This window comes from Amphiprion ocellaris, chromosome 17, assembly GCF_022539595.1.
Source record: "Amphiprion ocellaris isolate individual 3 ecotype Okinawa chromosome 17, ASM2253959v1, whole genome shotgun sequence".
Classification (NCBI taxonomy): Eukaryota; Metazoa; Chordata; class Actinopteri; family Pomacentridae; genus Amphiprion; species Amphiprion ocellaris.
Window position 1 is genome coordinate 13,337,240 of NC_072782.1, and position 8,473 is coordinate 13,345,712.

Here is an 8,473-nt window from a genome sequence, read left to right on the forward strand (position 1 = left end):
TTTACTAAAATACTGACCATAAATGTAAAACTAAAATTCCTATTACAAGTTCCCATATATCCTGGTGACATCCTCAGTTATCCAGCAGTCAAAAGCAGATATAAAAGCAGAAATGATTCCCATTTAAGAAGCTTAGATTAGTGATCTAATACTTCAAACCTCTGATCTGCCACTTTCTCAACTTGTTGCAGTGACATACAGGCATACTGTCACTGTTAGTTTTAAGTTTACAGGTTTAAAAGTATATGAATTATTGTGGATGTTGCAGCAATCGGGTGGATTCACTACTTTTTAGGCTAGACTTGAGTACAACAACATAGGTATTTGAAGACGCAAATTTACGTAGTTTATATCATAGTTAGATTTAGTGTGTTGAATGAATAAAATGACAAATCAACAACTTCAAATGTTCTAATATGAAGTTACATCAGCACATAGCTGCTGATTGTCACACCAGATATTCTCTGCACACTTTGAACAGCATACTGGATATTCTGACTTGCCACAGCAGAAAAAGCACAGTTGTGTTAATGATGGCTGCATCCCACTTAATTTCTGATGTTGTACTTGTTGGTTCGCTGTCATGTGTTAGTGGGACACTTAGTGGAAATGAGTCATCAACAATGATTTTAGTTCTACCTCTGCTTTTCCTGCGGCAACAAGTGAAAATGTCAAGTGTGGAAGAGCTCTATTATGGCAAAACACACATTTGGACACAGACATGAAAATGGCTCCCATCTCCCCACGTTTGTGTCTTTCTGTGGTCATTGTATCTTTTTTTTCCAACTAGAGAAATTATCAGTCATGTCACATAGAGGTTTGGGAACAGAGAATGGAGGCAGATCAGATTCCAGATGGAGGGTGAGTCCCACCACTTTGGCCCTGAGCTTGACTTGAGTTCAAATTCTACTTTCTTCGCCCAGGAGCCTTGCCCTCGTGTTGCCCTTTGTGATCTGGCAGGACACAGCATGAAGGAGCAGAGCATCTTTTTATGCAAAGAGTGCAAAGGGGCATCCCATAATGTCACAGTTCACCTGTCATGAGGAGTGTGACCGTCTGAGGAAACAGCTGTTTAATGATGATGTCAACAAGCTGATCTCAGAGTAAGTTTTACCAGAAGTATCATTAAGATCTTTGAAACACTGTGAGCTTAGCCCAGCTGAGCAGTCTTCAGAGTTTAACCTGATAATTGCTCCATTTTCAGGTTATTTCATAGTAAAAGGAATATAATGCGTGAGACACTGTGCTCTAGGCAAGAAGGTCATCCCAGTTTGTTTTTATGCTCCTTGTTCCACATTAACATCACTGAAAGTGCCACTCTAGTGCTTCTCAAGCAGCATGTCTTGGAATCGGTGTTAGAAGCTCGCAATAAAACAATAAAATAAGCTTTCATTGCTACTCAGCCAGCCGTTGCTATGCTTTGTTAGTTATGTTGATGATTAGAGAAGTCATGTTTTGTATGCAGATATGGGTAGGCATCCAAACACACAATAATATCACTGCTGTGACATTGAGAAACAGAAAAATTCCATAATTTAAAATTCAACATGACAGAAAAATATTTAGACTTTAGTCAAACAAAAAAAAAGTGCAGACTTTTATGAATGGTAAAATGATATTCCAAGGCTTTTGATCAGCTATATTGTATTATATTTGAGGGCTTTAACTCATCAACAGAATGACAGATGAATAGATCTGGGGCTTTGTTGTTGGCTGCAAACCAACAACAAAAAACAATAATAATAAAATAAAAATACAAAAATGATTTGGGCATAAGGGGTCCGTGTACGGATCTGGTAATTGGATTTTCCGTTGTGAAACGGGTATTGAAAAACAAAAAACGAGTGGTTATTTGATTTTCGTTTTAAAATACAAAAATTTAAATTTAAATACAAGGCGTTTTTCCTTTTCATAATTGAAAAGGGATATACGATTTTTTTAAATGCTTTGATTTTCGTTTTATATTTAGAATAACAAGAAAGTAAAATCAGTAAGAGACAGAAACGAAAAAAGGTCCGTTTTTTCATTTTCTGAGACCGGAAGTGGTCATCAGCAAGTGTGGAGCCAAACGACAACAAGATTCTCAGAGGGCGGAGCCAGAGAGCAGCGATTGGTCAGACCATAGATAATATAGAAGACAGCGCAAGCGGATCTAGTCTATGTATATGTATGGTCGGCACGTGTGGTAGCATCTCTGGCTGCTGTTGACCTTGTTTTTGGAGTAAAACACGGTAAGAAGATAAATACTTCTAACCAGTAGCGTTGTTTTGTTGTACGTTAAGTCAGCGACTTGTGAAGAGTTGTGTTTTGTCGTGTTTGAGCATTTGGTCCGGACGCGTTAGCTAGCTAAGCGGCTAAGTTAGCTAGCGGGCTAATTAACACAGGTGGCTAACTTACCGCTGAACACCTGTGTTATTTGCGCCGCAGCTGTTTGTCATTTTTAGAATGAAATCCTCAACCTGTATTTCTCTGCTGTGCATTTTAGCTTTTAAAAAAGTTATTTTACTTTAAGGTTAACTGAAACCCGTTCAGCTGCACTGAAGTTTAACATTCAGCTGGTTTGAATTAAGCCGCCCTTAACATTGCGCAACATTACCTCTCTGAATCTCCATAATTTCATTAAATTCCTTCTCTCTTCCACTGCTCAAGTTCAATCCAGTATATAAAGTGACATTAATAGTGAATAAACTAACAACCAGCTATTGTATTTATTTATTATTGCATGTATTTGTAGTAAAACATGAGTTGAAACATCTCACTTGTATTTGTAGTAAAACATAAGTTGAAACATCCTACTTTTGGATCTAGAACTGCACAAACCGTTCATTTTCATTCACCTGATGAGTTAAACTCCCCTTTTTATGTGAGGTTGAAGCCGAAAGTCTGAGTTAACAAAGAAAGTTCTTTATAATTTGCGATACCTGTTATCTCTGACTGAGGCTTTAGTTTCTGTTGAGCTGATTTACATGTAGAAACTTTGTTCAGGAAGGTTTCTCAGTAGCTCAGAGGACAGGGTGCTTTTTACACAACCTTGTAAGAGAATGTCTGTCAATGCTTTCAGTAGAATTTAGAAACACAACACTTCCTAAACAGATATTTTGAGGCTGTGAGGTTGAACGTTTGAGAGTATATCAGTGTGTTTGTTTGTGGTCTTTCTGTTTCTAGGTGGAGGCTGAATTAGTGAGGATGACTCCTGCTCCTGTCATCTCTAAGCTCCTCACACATCTTTACCTGCACATGAGGAAAATCACTCCTGTAGAATGCAGGTATGTTTGTCATTATTATAAAAAGAAAAAAACCTGTCAGAAACCCATTATACAGAGTCAGCCAAAATAATGTTTACACACATCAGGAAAAGAAAAGCTTGCATAAATATTTCAATACCAAATTTATTCAGACATCATGAGATTAATAAAAGTTATCTTTGGCCTCTACAATTACAAGAGGTGCTCAAAGTGGTGGCCACTGGCTTCCAGACATTTCTGTTGTGTTGTAGACGTCACTTGTTGATGCTCCATTCATGAGGGTAGCGCCATCTGTTGGGAAAACATCGTACAACAGGACACAGAGTTATCGTGATTTGATCAAACTTAGAAAGAGGAATCTATATGTATAGAAGTACTTATACAAATGAAATACTTATAAAAGTTTTTCTTTTCCTGATGTGTGTACATTATTTTTGGCTGACTGAACTTAATGAGAACAAAACTGTCATTTAATTGTTGCTCTCAAAGCTTCTTTAGTGAAAACCAGCTGGTGTGCTGCTTTGAAACAAACTGCTGTTGAGGTCTGTGTTTTTAGGTTTAACCCCAAAGTTTCTGAATGAACTGATGTGAGTTTTTTTTCCCTGATCAATGTGGACATTATAATTGATGGTAACGTTTACTGACCATATAATCAGCATGACAATATAACAGTCTAACATTCTGACCACCTGACTAATACTGTGTTGGTCCCTTTATGCTGCTAAAACTCCTCTGACCCAGTGGTTCATCAGAACCTCGGGGGATGTCCTGTGGATCCTGTGGATCCTGTGGGTTGCAGGGTGGGTCCTACCTAGACCAGGCTGATCCTGGACCATCCCACAGATGCTCAATCAGATCTGGATGTGGGGAGTGTGGAACCCAGGTGAACAGCTTAGCTCTGTCGTGTTCCTCGGACCACTCCTGAGCAGTTTCAGTTTGTCCTGCTGAGGGTGGCAGCTGGCATCAAGGACTGCTGTTGCCATGGAGACTAGGGGGTTGTTTGTCCTGCAGTGTTTAGGTGGTGGTACATGTCAAACATCCACATGAATGTCAAGGTTTCCAAGCAGAACGTTGCATTAGAACAAGATGATGGATGTTGTTCTCTTCAGCTGTCAGTGGTCAGAATGTTGTGGCTGATCGATGGATCTGTCTGCCTTTACTCTGACATCCAGAGTTATACAAAAGTGTAGTATGTGTGCAGTGCAGAAGAGATTTACTTTATTGTATGCATTTATTTATTTTTTTTTTTAAGGGAGAGCATTTTTTTTTATCCACCTGAAGAAGACCTAATCTTTCCCTTCAAAGGATAGTTAATAATTACTACAGCTTCCATAGTGGTCCCATCAGAGAAAATCATATCCATATACAGATTTTTATTAATTCCAGGGCTGGTTCAGAAAAGATTATAATAATAACTACATCAGATAATTCTTGGTCGCAGTTGGAATTTTGCAGACTGAGAGATGGTTGAGAAGGTTTGCAGTTCTTGTTTTAGCAAAATATGTTATAATAGAAGATCTTTATTGTCATTGTACATGAAATTATCTGCAAACCAGCAAAGTGCATCAGTCTGAGGTATCTAAAAATAAATAAGTAAAGAAAAATGCTTCTAAAGCCAATAATAAACAGAATATTTTGAGGGAATATTCTAAAAAGGAAAGAAAAGCTCCATTCTCACTCCTCTCAGGATAAACTCATTAAAATTTACTTTAAATTTAGCTTCAACACGAGATAAAAACGTTTACTTTCATTACTGATGTTGTCAAGTTTTAATAAAGTTCATGCTACTTTTATAAAATGATGAAAGTGAATAAATTGTATTTCTGTGATCTGTGTTTGATTTCTGTCTTTTCTCCTGTCATCCAGATGTTCAGAGGGAGATGATGCCACATCTGGTCCAGCTGATGGAAGGTCTTGAAGTTCTCTGACTGGCCTGGACTGAAGATGGTCGTCTCACTGGATTTAAGGTTCAAATGCCCAGTAACAAACTCCACCAATGTGCCAACAGGGAAGCTTTAGGTTTAGTAAATGTTGCTATGAAGGTTTCACTGTTTTTCTTTGTGAATGCAATGTGCTCCAACTGAAACTTGAATTAGAACTTAGAAGTAAATCCTTCCATCTGAAAGGATTTAGTTGCATTAATAATCTCATAACATTCTAATTTTTATTCCAGTCTTGGTTGGAAATAGAATCTCTGTATTGATTCAGGTAAAAACTGAACTTCACAGCATGTTGGAGCAAAACAACCAGATGAAAACTGTGATGGTGTTGGATTGTCAGACCGTAATGTTGCAGCTCAAAGCAGCTTTTCTAGCTCAGTTCATTCTGACATTCAGCTATGAATCAACACAGCAGATGGTGATCCATGCTGTGGAAGTCTCACATCTCCTGATTTAATGGAGCTGCTTTGCACTTTTTACACTGTTTATTCACCAACACTTTATTTAATCAAAGTCCCATCTAGTTTTCATGAGGAATGTGATGTTTTAATTTCTCTGTGAATAACTGCAGTCTAATGCAACAGCTGGAGTTGTAACATCTGTCCTGATATTGATCATGAAGTATTGATCAGAATACTTATGGTTAGCAGTCATCCCTGAAGTTTTACATTAAAATCTTTACTTGTGTTGTGAACTTTGGTAAGAAGCAGAAACGTTAGCGTTGCCATGGATACACGAGTGTTAAATTCTGTCCGTGTTTCCATTTTGGGAAATATAGTCCAGTTCCAGAATGTGGAGGAATTTAGTCTCAAAATCACAGACAACAAATATTATCTGAAAGTTGGGTTATTGTTGTTTATCAGCACAATACAAAAAGATTAATGTTAGAAATATTCCAGTTAAGACTCTAGAATATCATGATTTATGTAAATTTACCTCAATAATATGAATGTTCAGGTTAAGATTGTACAGTGATATTTATTATGTAAGTTTAGCTGATTAAAGTTTATGACTGCACTAAAATATTATTTAAATTGACATCATTATTATAATATTTAGGGTCAGACCCTACAGTATTGAGATTAAGAAATCAAATATTCTATAAAATGTAAATACACTGAACTCATTTGGATATATTTAAATGAGACTCTACAATATTATTTGACACAAATCTGTCTAAATCAAAATTTTAATAATTTTTTACAAACATTTACTGGACTGATTTAAATATGAAAATCACTCCTTTCTAATCCTCTGCTGTACGTTCAAACCTGAGGCCTTAAATAGAAACACACAAGTATCTGTTTGAAGGAACTTCTGCAGAGTCCTGGTTCCAGAACATGATGATAGAATTATAGACAAACTTTAACAAAAGCTGCCTGAGAGTTTACAGGTTTTTATGTTGGATTTCTTCAGTAATTTAATGAGTTATCAGCAAAAATCAAGTGTTCATTTGATGAACTTCATTTCCTAAAACATCCAGAATTGGAGCTCATATCTTTGGCAGCTGTAAAGTTTCTGCTCCTTCAAAGTTCACAACACAATGAATGAATTCCTAAAACACTCTCAATGCTGGAGAGCGTTTGTGATGCTGAAGCAGTGACCAGTTTTTCTGTTTCTTCTCTGGAGATGCACAATGAGGGACGTCTGCAGAGACTGAGAAAGAGTCTCACCACATCCTGACATGAGGAAAAAGACTTTATTGAAGACTACAATGAGAAAAACTATCAGACAGCAGACGGCTGCATTCAAGGTGAGCTCTGAACATTTGATCTGGAACAGGAATTCAATAACGGCAGCATGAGCTTCATTTCAGTCTGTAGCTGCTGAATTCATGGATGAATCATCTGGCACTAGAGAAGAAGACCATCAAACATCCACGTCAGCTGATGGAGGTCCAAGAGTCTCACCAACAAACAACCTACAGAGTGAAGACCTCAATCTGATTGACGGCCTCCTATTCAGCCACATGTGAACAAATGCCTCTAAGTTGATTTGTTTTCTAAAATAAATCTAGTTTGAGTCCTAATCTATGCCTGTGTGTTTGCTTCTTTACACCGCTGTTAACAGTTTAGGCTGTTAGATTGTTCCAGATAAGACAAGTACAAGATTCTTCAGAGCCGTTCTACCACGAGCCTGACAGGAAGAACTCCAACAGCTACTGAATGTTCCTGTGGTCCCCTCAAGGCTACAGGAGGAGCCCTACGAGGACGAGCCGGTCCACCTGATGGTGGCCAGTCGCTGCGGTTCAAAGCCAACACCGACTACGTGGACTTCTACTGGACCACACGGAGGCCTTCAAACCGGACCAACAAGTTCAGCGACTCCCCGACTCGTGGGTCTGAGGACGCCGCCGAGCCTCGGTCCAGCCGGCCTCCTGTCTGTGGGTGTTTGAGTGCTGAGAGGTTTGTGGATGCATGTGAATCTGTGTTGAAACAGCAGCTTTGGACTCAGTAACGCGAAAAACCAAGAGCTCCTTTATTTGTGACTTCCACTAAAAAAACTGATGAAAATAAGTTTGCCAGGGTTCTGACTGATAACAGATTATTAAATAATGAAAATAATCGTTTAAATATTCCTTTAAACAATCCTTTTAGGTCTACATTTCCTTTACACTGACTTCTTGGTATATGTACAAGTATTTTGGGTGGAATATACCATTAAGCCTGATGTTCAAGGGTTCTTCTGGGAATATACCATTAAACCAACCTTTTAGGTAAATGTTCCAGGATGTTGGGTAGAATATACCATCAGATCAACCTTTTAGGTCTACATTGGAAGATTTTAGAGTAGAATATTACTCCAAACCATCCTTTAGGTCTACATTTAAGGTGGAATACTCCTTTACACCAAGATTTTTTGGTCTACATTGAAGGATTTTAGGTGGAATATTCCTTTGAACGAACTTTTTAAGTTTATGTTCAAGGATGTTGGGTGGAATATACCATCAGACCAACCTCCAAGGTCTACAGTAGTGAATTTTAGGTGGAATATACCATTAAACTCACCTTTTAGGTCTACATTGGAGGATTTTAGGTGGAATTTTCTTCCAAACCGTCTTTTAGTCTACATTTAAGGATGTTTAGGATGGTATATTCTTCCAAACCAACTTCTCAGGTCTACATTTCAGGTGGAATATTCCTCCATACTAACTTTTTTGGTCTACATTGAAGGATTTTTTCTAAACCACCCTTTCGGGTCTATATTTGAGGTTTTAGGTGGAATATTCCTTTTAACCAGCCCCTCAGGTCTCTTTGAGGATTTTGGATGGAATACTCGGTTAAACCA

The 8,473-nt window shown here is 37.9% G+C and overlaps 1 long non-coding RNA gene across 1 annotated transcript; it reads left to right on the top strand.

Annotated features, from left to right (window-relative positions):
- The first annotated feature begins 315 nt into the window (after positions 1–315).
- LOC129350934 (uncharacterized) lies at positions 316–7,614 on the top strand. The gene is made up of 4 exons (XR_008604529.1): positions 316–1,103; positions 3,166–3,266; positions 5,112–6,938; positions 7,373–7,614. It is a non-coding gene; the product is annotated as an uncharacterized LOC129350934 (long non-coding RNA).
- Positions 7,615–8,473: the final 859 nt, after the last annotated feature.